Source organism: Engystomops pustulosus, chromosome 6 (assembly GCF_040894005.1).
Source record: "Engystomops pustulosus chromosome 6, aEngPut4.maternal, whole genome shotgun sequence".
Taxonomy (NCBI): Eukaryota; Metazoa; Chordata; class Amphibia; order Anura; family Leptodactylidae; genus Engystomops; species Engystomops pustulosus.
The window spans coordinates 178,415,114-178,428,089 of NC_092416.1; the positions used below are offsets into that span (position 1 = coordinate 178,415,114).

A 12,976-nucleotide genomic window follows, 5' to 3' on the forward strand; every position below is an offset into this window, starting at 1 on the left:
CTGCAGACATGGCTGATATATCATATATATAGGAATTATTACCACAGATCATGTAGTCTCCATGTCTCCTCATGTATCTGCTCCCAGTCACCTCATACACTGCAGACATGGCTGATATATCATATATAGGAGAATTATTACCACAGGACATCATGTAGTCACCATGTCTCCTCATGTATCTGCTCCCAGTCACCTCATACACTGCAGACATGGCTTATATATCATATATAGAGTTATTATTAACACAGAAGATCATGTAGTCACCATGTCTCCTCATGTATCTGCTCCAGTCACCTCATACACTGCAGACATGGCTTATATATCATATATAGGAGAATTATTACCACAGGAGATGACGTAGTCTCCATGTCTCCTCATGTATCTGCTCCCAGTCACCTCATACACTGCAGACATGGCTGATATATCATATATAGGAGAATTATTACCACAGGAGATGATGTAGTCACCATGTCTCCTCATGTATCTGCTCCCAGTCACCTCATACACTGCAGACATGGCTTATATATCATATATAGGAGAATTATTACCACAGGAGATGACGTAGTCTCCATGTCTCCTCATGTATCTGCTCCCAGTCACCTCATACACTGCAGACATGGCTGATATATCATATATAGAGGAATTATTACCACTGGAGATCATGTAGTCACCATGTCTCCTCATGTATCTGCTCCCAGTCACCTCATACACTGCAGACATGGCTGATATATCATATATAGAGGAATCATTACCACAGGAGATCATGTAGGCACCATGTCTCCTCATGTATCTGCTCCCAGTCACCTTATACACTGCAGACATGGCTGATATATCATATATATGAGGATTATTACCACAGGAGAAAATGCATACCTCCCAACCATCCTGGCTTTGACGGGACAGTCACGGTTTTATTCCTCTGTCACGTCGCCACAGGAGGTTGAGAGATTGTTACGCTGTTCCCGTCATTGTCCCAGACCAAGAGACAAGTTCTCATCTCCGGGTCCCTGAACACACTACTATAGATGTAGCGGCAGCTTCGTTGCAAGGCAGTGAGCTGAGAGTTCCCAGCTCCCTCCTCCTCCTCCTCCTCCCCCGGGCCGGCCCTCCCTCCTTTGTGAGCTGTGCCTTAGTGTCTCCAGTCAGTGCAGGTATCATCACGGGGTGGCACCAGGAGAGGTGACTCTGCCATACACACTGGAGACTCCACTGCAGCTCCTGGTAGTTGTGAAGGTGCAGGGGGAGGGTGGCAGCACAGACAGAGGCTACATCGCTGCCTTCTGTGAAGCCCCAGCAGCTGCACACCTACAATGACCATCTCCACAGCAGGGATGAGGGTGGACAGCCACTCGCATCATACAGTAAGTAATGTCAATGTACTGTATGATAGAAGACATTCATCAGGGCTTGTGTGTCAGTTTTGTGACGTACAAGCCCTTAAATTATCGCAATGCCTTGCAAACCGCCAGACATTGCGATTATTTTGCTCCTCAAACCATCTCCACACCAAGAGGGCATGAAGGAAATGCGGACAGCGGCGCCTGCACCCTCGCTAGAACCTGTCAACTTTCATGATTGAAAGTTTGCAGGTTACTAAGCAATTCCACACCTTTCTGATTTTAGCCGATCTATAACAATGTGCACATTGTGATATATGATGTGGAAAATCCCCATATACTTCCACACTGCAGTATGGCAGTATATGGTAGGATCAATCAGGCAACCCAGGGTTAAAGTACTCTAGGGGGCTGAAAAATTAAAAAAAATAAATAACTTAAACCCATAAAATTTAAAATCACCCTCCTATCCCTAGAACTGTTATAAATATAAATAAACAGTAAAATTCATAAACACGTTAGTTATCACCGAGTCCCACGAATGCCTGATCCATCAAAATATAATAATGGTTATTCCCAGAGTTTAACTCCATAACGGAAAATAGCTCCCAAGTTAAGAAATGCCGATTTTTTGCCATTTTGCAAAATATAAAAGATGTAATAAAAGTGATCAAAAGGTCGTACAGTGCTAAATATGGTAGCATTGAAAATGGCACCACACACAGCTCTGTACATCGAAGTATGAAAAAGTTCTCTTAGGAAACCCTGTGATCATAGCGACCCAAAGAATAAAATAGACAAGTAATTTGGGGCGCGCAGTGGAAGCTGTAAAAATGATGGGCACAAGAAAATGGTGCAAAAGCATTTTTTCACCAATTTCACTACATTTGGAATGTTTTCCCCCTTCCCAGTACACAAAATGGAATATTAAATACCGTCACTATAAAGTGAATTTTTTTACGCTGACAACAAGCCGTCACACAGCTCTGTACAGGGAAAAATATAAAAAGTTTGGGATTAAAAAATGCAAAAATGAAAAAGGGCATTAGTGACACAGGATTAAACTAATGTCTCTAACTCCATACCAGACCAATGCAGACAATTCAGATGGTGCCCAGAAGCAGAGGGGCAAGTGTGGGCATTCTTGAGGGCACCATTGCATATGTGCATACTGCATGTATACACATCAGGGTGCGATCAAACATACCACAGTGTTTACACATGCAACACTCAAACATGGGGGCAGGCCTCGGCCCGATCTCATTTGCATTTCCAGTGAAACGCATCTGATTGCTTACTGATCACATGTGTTTAATTGAAAACATAAATGCGATTAAATCGAGGATCGCACAATACACTAGCGCTACGTTTGTAAATGCAGCACTAGTGGTACGTGTAACCGCACTCCGAGTCTTTCAAAAATAATGTGGATCACCTTTGTAAAATTCAGCTTTGAAAGAAAGCAATCACTGAATAGTGGGAAGGGGCGTGGCTAGGGGGTGTAACCAAGGGCGTGGTTAATGTACTTCTTTCTATTTTTGAAAAGTTGGGGGGTATGGGTAATGTAGTCACCATGTCTCCTCATGCATCTGCTCCAGTCACCTCATACACTGCAGATATATCTCATATACCCCTCACACCACAACTGACTACACTGTGCCCCCCACATATATCTTATATACCCCTCATACCACAACTGACTACACTGTGCTCCCACATATATCATATATAAACCTCACACCACAACTGACCACACTGTGCTCCCACATATATCATATATACCCTTCACACCACAACTGACCACACTGTGCTCCCACATATATCATATATAAACCTCACACCACAACTGACCACACTGTGCTCCCACATATATCATATATAAACCTCACACCACAACTGACTACACTGTGCTCCCACATATATCATATATAAACCTCACACCACAACTGAGTTCACTGTGCTCCCACATATATCATATATAAACCTCACACCACAACTGAGTTCACTGTGCTCCCACATATATCATATATAAACCTCATACCACAACTGACCACACTGTGCCCCCACATATATCATAAATAGAAACCCAATACATAAAATATTAAAAGAGGCCCATACTAGGGAGTATGTCATCATATGGCTTCACTCCCAGCAACAAAGCAACCACAGGGGCCAAGACACTACAGCCAAGCAAAACCCATATTACCAGCTTCTTCCCCCATTTCTCTGGTACCTAACATCCCACAGGCACAACACAACAGCAACAATGGACACCATTCAGCACCACAACATGTGGACAGGTCTCAAAAGCTCTCCACTTCATGTAGTCTCATTAGGCTGCAACAACAAAACTGAGTTCATGTCCAACTCTTTATAAATTCATGAATACTACATCGACCTAATGAGAGATTCCAAGTCAATATCAACTAAATTATAGGACCTACCCATGGCTGGTAATTGATGGGTAGTTTATGGAGGACATTTACTTTTAGAGTATTGATGAATAGGCATTAGACAGACAGTTTCATACCTTCTGGATGAGAGCAAATATGTATGTCTAGAAAGTCCTAGCAGGGATGGAGGGGACTCTGGGAAAGGTGAGTAATTTGCATTGATGACGTTACACTGGGGCACATGGCTGCTCTACAAATGAGGTGATAAGTAACTGGGACTTACAGGGACAGATGGCTGTACTGGCTGTATGGATTCCATATGAGGAGCACATGGTTACAATATTGTGCACTTTATTATGTATAAAGCATTATATCCATGTCTCAGCATGCTTCAGCAACTTCCAAAATGGAAGTCGATGGTACACGTGTACCCGCTTTTCTGCTGAAAGCAAAGGGACACTGAACAAAATGTGCAGACGGTAGCTCGAATGTAGACAGTTCCCCTGCAGATATTTGCTCAGGTTCTTTGCACCAGATCCAAAGAGGATGCAGGACGGAAAGTCAAATCCTTGAAGTATGCACTAACTTCTTTGAAATCCCAATTAGAGGAACGCTCTATGGCCCAGAGCAGTTGGCAGAGCTGATGCCCGATGGCAGTTTCAGACTTAACTCTAGACATCTGTGCGCACATTGTACAGGTAGGGTGTGGGTCTCCTTCAAATGTTATTTACCGATTGGCAGCATCTTACATGTGAAGCTAAGATGGAGGACAAACACCTCCTGACTCTTTTGGGTCATAAACATCCTAGGTGCAAGAGACAGTCACACAGTAGATGTAACTGGAAGCTTCAACTTACTGATATACTGCTATAATGTGTCAGGGTCGGTAATATGGATCATCTAGGACTCTGAGCTCAACTAGAATGTTACCAATAATTGATAGCAATCAGAGATCTTGTCTACTGTTTTATTAAAGGACACATTCAAATGGAAGTTCAAGTTAGCAAAGGGAACAATCTGTTTTTAGCCATCTATAATCTTGTAGTTTTAGGGGGTTTTGCCGTGCCCCAAGCCGCCTGCATACCCACTCCAGAGATTTCTGAGTCCCCTCTCCACTCAACTTCATGTTGTTTCCATACAAAATGAAAATGTTTCCAGATACTTCATCAGCTAATTATTGACTGGAAAAATGACCCAGCCCACCATGCTTTCACACATGGCGTTTTTAAATATAAAAAAATTATTCTTTCATATACCGTATATTCCGGCGTATAAGACGACCTGGTGTATAAGACGACCCCCCTACTTTCCTGTTTAAAATATAGAGTTTAAGATATATTCGCCGTATAAGACTACCCCTTTTCCAACGCATACAAAACACCGGTAAAAATTAAAAAAAAAAAACATTTGAATTTAACATGGTCCTTTTTTTAATGTAAATTCTTATGACATGCAGGTATATAGCAGGAAAACTGTCGCTCATAAACATAAGGCATACAACAACAACATTACCATTACAGCACAGCCCCCAGTAGTATACAGCACAGCCCCCAGTAGTATACAGCACTGCCCCCAGTAGTATACAGCACTGCCCCCAGTAGTATACAGCACTGCCCCCAGTAGTATACAGCACTGCCCCCAGTAGTATACAGCACTGCCCCCAGTAATATCCAGCCAGCCCAGCATTAATAGAAAATAATAAACTTATATACTCACCCTCCGGTGGCCCCGACCTGCAGCGCTGCTCCCCCGATGTCCGCGTGGGTCCTCTTCTGGCTTCGGCGCCCGTCTTCTGTCTTCACTAACTTCGTGCCGGGCGCCTCCATTGTTCTCCCCTGGACGGCGCCTAGTATGACGCGCCGCTGCTGACGTCATACTAGGCGCCGCCCCGGGGAAAAGCATGGCGGCGCCCAGCAGAAGAAAGAAGACTGCGTGGAAGACGATCCGCGCGGACATCGGGGCCAACGGAGGGTGAGTATGCACCCCGATGTCTTTTTGAGGCTGCCGGCAGATTTTTGAGGCTGTCGGCAGCCATCGCTGTGCAAACACCCGCGATCGGTGCTAGCACCGATCGCGGGTGTTACCGGTAAGCCTTTGCTGCAATATGCAGCAAAGACTTACCGGCTATGGAGAGGGCTCAGCCCGTGAGCCCTCTCCATGCACCGGGACCCGCCATATAAGACGATTACCGGTGAATAAGACGACCCCAGAGAAGACAGAAGATTTTTCTGTCTTCAAAAGTCGTCTTATACGCCGGTATATACGGTAGTTCATATAGTCATAGTGTATCTAAGAACATGGCTCATTACTGATATATTTCATATGTAGAGTAATTGTTACCAAAATAGCTCATTAAGTCTCCATGTCTCCTCATGTATCTGCTCCCAGTCACCTCATACACTGCAGACATGGCTAATATATCATATATAGAGGAATTATTACCACAGGAGATCATGTAGTCGCCATGTCTCCTCATGTATCTGCTCCCAGTCACCTCATACACTGCAGACATGGCTGATATATCATATATAGAGGAATTATTACCACAGGAGATCATGTAGTCACCAGGTCTCCTCATGTATCTGCTCCCAGTTACTTCACACAATGCAGACATGACTGTGATTATGTCAGCGCAACCTTGCCAAAGCATAAAGTAGGTACGTGTTGCAAATAGCGCCCTCTCCTGGTAAAAGAAGAGTTAACGCTGTAAAATGTTATCCACCAATGATCCTTTGTACCATTGTGAAGCAAGCTGGAACCTGACTGGAGGGTGCTGACACCTGACCAGGGGAGTTATAAAAACCCATGGTGGGCGGGAGCACATGTCTGTGCTGCAACAGCCAGTGTCATAATACTGCAAGCAGAAGTGTCTTAGGCCACTACCTAAAACCCTGGGCAATTTAGCAAACTAAGCCCCAGAGCAAAGGTCCACCATCTGGATTCCATCTTTACCATCCCAGCCTGAAGCTATCACCAGGCTGTGAGAAACCCTTTCTGTGGACCATCTATCTCCCGCCAGCTTTCCTGCTCTGCTGAATCTGCTGCTAATGTTTGGCCGTTGCCTGCCGTTTGAAGTTGAATATAGAACCGTGAGTTGATTTGCACAACGTGCCCTCGTGAGATCCCTGGATCAGGCTATTTGACCATCATGGGCTCCCCATCCTCCATCAACCAGGGACTCCTACATACACCTTGGGTTTTGCCCCAGGGAGAAACCTATAGCATCAGCCTCTCCCTCCATTACTCTTGCACACACCACCTGTTGGAGACATGCCAGGCTGTAGGCCCATCCTCTGGTCCCAATACCAAGCACCGTGACCATAGCATGACCAAGACCGCACAAGCCAGCCCTGTCTACATCCACCAAAAATAGGCTAGGTCCCAGTGGGGGATGTTGCACATCACACAGAATCCAATTTTCCACACAGAGGTACATTCACCTAGAGGCCACCAACACATAGAGGTAGATTCACCTAGAGGCCACCAACACAGAGAGGTACATTAACCTAGAGGCCACCAACACACAGAGGTACATTCACCTAGAGGCCACCAACACACAGAGGTACATTCACCTAGAGGCCACCACCACACAGAGGTACATTCAACTAGAGTCCTCCACTACACAGTGGTACATTCACCTAGAGGCCACCACCACACAGAGGTACATTCACCTAGAGGCCACCACCACAAAGAGGTAAATTCAACTAGACTCCTCCACTACACAGTGGTACATTCACCTAGAGGCCACCACCACACAGAGGTACATTCAACTAGAGTTTTCCACTACACAGTGGTACATTCACCTAGAGGCCACCACCACACAGAGGTACATTCACCTAGAGGCCACCACCACACAGAGGTACATTCACCTAGAGGCCACCACCACACAGAGGTACATTCACCTAGACTCCTCCACTACACAGTGGTACATTCACCTAGAGGCAGGGCCGGCTCCAGGCTTTAGTGGGCCCCTGGGCGACAGAGCTCTAGTGGGCCCCTTTATGGGCCGCCCTCCAGTAGTCACACTGCACCCCCCCCCGCGTGGACACACTGCCCCCCCCATCCCCGTGTACACATCCCTCCTCCTGTATACGCACTGCCACCCCTCCCCCTGTATACACACTGCCCCCCCTCCTCCTGTATACACAGTTCCCCTCCTCCTCCTGTATACACTCTGCCCCCCCTCTTCCTGTATATTCCCTGGCCCCTGTAAGTCTCCCCCTCACCTCACTGATGCAGGTCTCTCTGTGTGGTCGCTGCTTTCCCCGGCAGGTCATGTGACCATGACGTCATCACAGGTCCTTCAACCTCTCATGCTGCAGCTCCTGCCGGGGAAAGCAGTGAGTGACTGCACATGTTTTCATCGCGATCTGTGTCCCGAGGACACAGATCGCGATGAGAGAGGAAAGGAACCTCCCGGGCAGCGGGGCAGATGTCCTGCTGACCCGGGGACCCGAGTGGGCCCCTCCAGTTCCCCGGGGCCCCGGCACTTGCCCGGGTTAGCCGGGTGCTGGCGCCGGGCCTGCCTAGAGGCCACCACCACACAGAGGTACATTCAACTAGAGTCCTCCACTACACAGAGGTACATTCACCTAGAGGCCACCACCACACAGAGGTACGTTCACCTAGAGGCCACCACCACACAGAGGTACATTCAACTAGAGTCCTCCACCACACAGAGGTGCATTCACCTAGAGTCCTCCACCACACAGAGGTACATTCACCTAGAGTCTTCCACCACACAGAGGTACATTCACCTAGAGTCTTCCACCACACAGAGGTACATTCACCTAGAGGCCACCACCACAAAGAGGTAAATTCAACTAGACTTCTCCACTACACAGTGGTACATTCACCTAGAGGCCACCACCACACAGAGGTACATTCAACTAGAGCCCTCCACTACACAGTGGTACATTCACCTAGAGGCCACCACCACACAGAGTTACATTCACCTAGAGGCCACCACCACACAGATGTACATTCACCTAGAGTCCTCCACCACACAGAGGTGCATTCAACTAGAGTCCTCCACCACACAGAGGTACAATCACCTAGAGTCCTCCACCACACAGAGGTACAATCACCTAGAGTCCTCCACCACACAGAGGTACATTCACCTAGAGTCCTCCATCACACAGAGGTACATTCACTCACAGTCCTTCACCACACAGAGGTATGTTCAGGTAGAGTCCTCCACCACACAGAGGTATGTTCAGGTAGAGTCCTCCATAAAACAAAGGTACATTCACCCGCAGGCCTCTGCCTCACAGATGTACATTCACCTAGATGCCACCACCACACAGATGTACATTCACCTAGAGGCCACCACCACACAGAGGTACATTCACCCACAGTCCTTCACCACACAGAGGTACATTCACCCACAGTCCTTCACCACACAGAGGTACATTCACCCACAGTCCTTCACCACACAGAGGTACATTCACCCACAGTCCTTCACCACACAGAGGTACATTCACCCACAGTCCTTCACCACACAGAGGTACATTCACCCACAGTCCTTCACCACACAGAGGTACATTCACCCACAGTCCTTCACCACACAGAGGTACATTCACCCACAGTCCTTCACCACACAGAGGTACATTCACCCACAGTCCTTCACCACACAGAGGTACATTCACCCACAGTCCTTCACCACACAGAGGTACATTCACCCACAGTCCTTCACCACACAGAGGTACATTCACCCACAGTCCTTCACCACACAGAGGTACATTCACTCACAGTCCTCCACCACACAGAGGTATGTTCAGGTAGAGTCCTCCACCAAACAAAGGTACATTCACCCGCAGGCCTCTGCCTCACAGAGGTACAATTCCACACCACACAGAGGTACAACCTACAATTCCCTCATCAAATAAATTTTAAGTTCTGAAGGAACGCTTTAAAAAAAAAAAAGGGCTACCTGTCTAAAATGGCTACCGGTGGACCCAATGTATATCCAGGAATCTGCACCGTCACGTTTACAAGCACCAAATCATGCACAGCCGCTCTCTGTGACCCAGGAAACATCATACAGATGCAGTGCTGGTTAACATGACTTAATGGGAGATAACTCATTTGTTTACACTACAGACTATGTAGTTATCATGTCCAGTTAATGGGTTACACCAGTGATGTTATCCAGTACTGCATCTGTAGGCTCAACCCACACTTTCCAAAATATATTCATTAATCACCATATACAGAAGCCATTGTCTGCTGCTGTGGCAGTTAGAATTGGAGCCGTGATTGGTTGCTATTTTGCCACAGGTCATTAATATGAGCTCTGAGCTTTGATTGTTATTATAGGCAGTGAGTATAAGACAGTTTATGTGTGAGGTATAATGGATAGAGGCAGAGGGAAGCGGACTGTGAGAAACAGACAGGCAGAAAGTCAGACAGAGAGACAAAGAGTGACAGTCAGAGACAGACAGGCAGTCAAAGACTGAGATTTATGTGTGGGAGGTCGAACTTTTCTATGGTAACCAATCAGATCGCAGCTTTAATTTAATAAGTTGTTCCAAAATGAACAGTTCCGCTCTCAGACACTTCTATGCACGGAGACTGCTGCAAACCACCGACACAGTTTCTAGGTAAATTTCACCCACATAAACCCAAATATTAATGTCAATATTGTTCAGTTTTTTCCCCACATTCTCCATTTAATTATTGCTCATTTTTCTTCATGCAGCATGGTGACTCAGTGGTTATCACTCCAGCCTTGCAGTGCTGGGGTCCTGGATTCAAGTCCCTTCCAGGTCAACATCATCAAAGAGTTTGTATGTTCTCTCCATGTTTGCGTGGGTTTCCTCCAGTTTCCTCCCACACTCTAAAACATACTGGTAGGTTGCTTAGATTGTGAGCCCCACTGGGGACAGGGATTGATTTGGCAAGCTCTGTGCAGCGCTGTGCAATCTGTAGATGCTATATAAATAAAGGAATTATTAATTATTATTGCTCCATATCCCGTGTATTTATACCAAACTATTCGGAGAACCAGCCAGTCTTTTGAGGTCAATTCCTTTTTTACAACGTTGCCATCTAGTGGCCATATGAGTCATTTACACAACGTACATATTTATACTGAGTTTCTAACTATGGACTAAGAATATATATTTATGCAATTCATTTATATTTATCTTCTTTTTATAATGATTTACTTTTTTTATGTATTCCCTGTGTAAATGAGTAAAACAGCTCCTTTTTTTTTTACATTTATTAATAGACATTTATACGTACATTTTACAAAAAAGGTGTAAAAGTCGCATTTCGGACATTTGGGCGCCATTTCCCGCCTCGGAGGTCACCGCCGCCCGTAACCGTTTTTATATTTTGATAGATCGGGCATTTTGGGACGCGGCGATACCTAATATGTTTGTGATTTTTACTGTTTATTATGTTTTATATCCGTTCTAGGGAAAGGGGGGTGATTTGAACTTTTAATATTTTATTAATTTTTTTTATTTTTTAAACTTTTTTTTTTTTCTTTTTTTTTTCACTATTTTTTAGACCATCTAGGGTACATTAACCCTAGATGGTCAGATCGCTCCTTCCATATACTGCAATACTACAGTATTGCAATATATGGCATTTTTGCACACTATACATTACAATGAACCACAGGCTCATTGTAATGCATATGCAGAAGCCATGTATCCTCGGGTCAAACGAAGACCCGAGGCTACCATGGCAACCGATCGCCGGCTCCCGATGACGTTCGGGGGCGCGGCGATCATAACAAAGATGGCGGCGCCTGTGCGCCGCCGTGTTTTAAATGCCGCCGGCGACGGAGGGGTTAATAGCTGCGATCGGTGCAAGCACCGACCGCGGTTATTAGCGGTGGGGGTTTTAAGCAATATGCAAAAACCCCCACCTTTGTATGAAGAGGACTCAGCCCGTGAGCCCTCTTCATACATCCCTTATACCTCTGCGTCGTAGAGCTACGGCGCAGAGCGTTAAGGGGTTAAACTTTTGTGAAAGTGTAAAACTTTAGAAATAAATAAACGTATTATGGACAAAATTGGACCATTGTAAATTACACCTCCATAATGATCCCGGAAAAAAAAATCAATTCTGGAATCCCCGCGAGAATACCGGTAACTGATGTTCGATTTATAGGTCGCGTGACATCAATATATCATATCCAGATATTTTAAAAATTCGGAAAACATAAAGGAGACATATGGGAAATGTTATTTAGTAACCAATTTGGGTGGTAAAACTATCTGCTGTAAACAAATTTTGCAAACTAATTCGTCAAATGTACCACTAACCGAAAGTACAACATGCGATGAAAAAATTATCTCAAAATCACTAAGGTAAGTAATTACCATATAGAGCGACTGATGTCAGATACAAACCGGCTGATTTTTGGTAAAAACAAAGGTATAAGAATCTAAAAGAAGAGCGGATTCTGCCAGAAGGGGCACACACCAGTATGTCACTGCTTGGTTTACAGTCCTTCATCCAGGTGGTAGATGTACTTTAAAGTAAATCAACCACTCAAAAAACACAAAGACACCTACAAATACTCTCTTCCGCTCCTCTTTGTCGTGATCCCGGCGCCTTCTGTCGCTAGTCATTACACACCAGAATCACCTGGAAAAGAAAGTTATAATTAGCAGCACGGAGTGCGGGGACAAGATGTCCGGGGCTACGGGCTGCTAATTACTCCCGCCCTCCTATGCTGGGAGAGGGAGGTGAGGTTACACAAGAAGTGTGAAATCGGGCACTTCGCTCTCCCATATTCCCAGCGAGGATATACATAATTAGCAGCCCGGAGCCCCGGACATCTCGTCCCTGGCCTCCGTGCTGCTGGTTTTAATTTCTTTTCTAGGTGATCCCGGTGTGTGAACACTAGTGGAGGACAGCGCCGGGATCAAGGTGAAGAGGAGCAGAGGGCAGTATTTGTAGGTTTTTGTTTTTTCAGTGGTTGATTTCCTTTACAGGAAGGTCTATATCCATTTATACACATTTTTTACAAGGAGATCTTTCTCTATGGAATAAAAATTGGATAGTGAAATTCTATCACACTGGTCACACAAAGCGTTTCAGCGCTGATCTGTCGTAAATCAGAGATGAATAATGTCATTGTTTTTGTTACTCTACAAGACTTGAAGATAATCACATTAATGAGGCCTTCCCTCTGCCCCTCTGGGATTTTGTCTGTAGTGCATATCCCCTTTTATCCAAACCCAATTTATCCAGAATATTTGAATGATAATGATAGCAATATAT

General features: G+C 45.4%; 1 long non-coding RNA gene across 1 annotated transcript in view; it reads left to right on the top strand.

The window, feature by feature from the left end:
- The window catches only part of LOC140066189 (uncharacterized), a 31,180-nt gene extending 20,509 nt beyond the window's left edge, over nt 1-10,671 (top strand). The window contains exon 3 of the long non-coding RNA XR_011848152.1: nt 10,431-10,671. This is a non-coding gene — a long non-coding RNA (uncharacterized lncRNA). The remainder of the gene's footprint in view (nt 1-10,430) is intronic.
- The last annotated feature ends 2,305 nt before the right edge of the window (nt 10,672-12,976 follow it).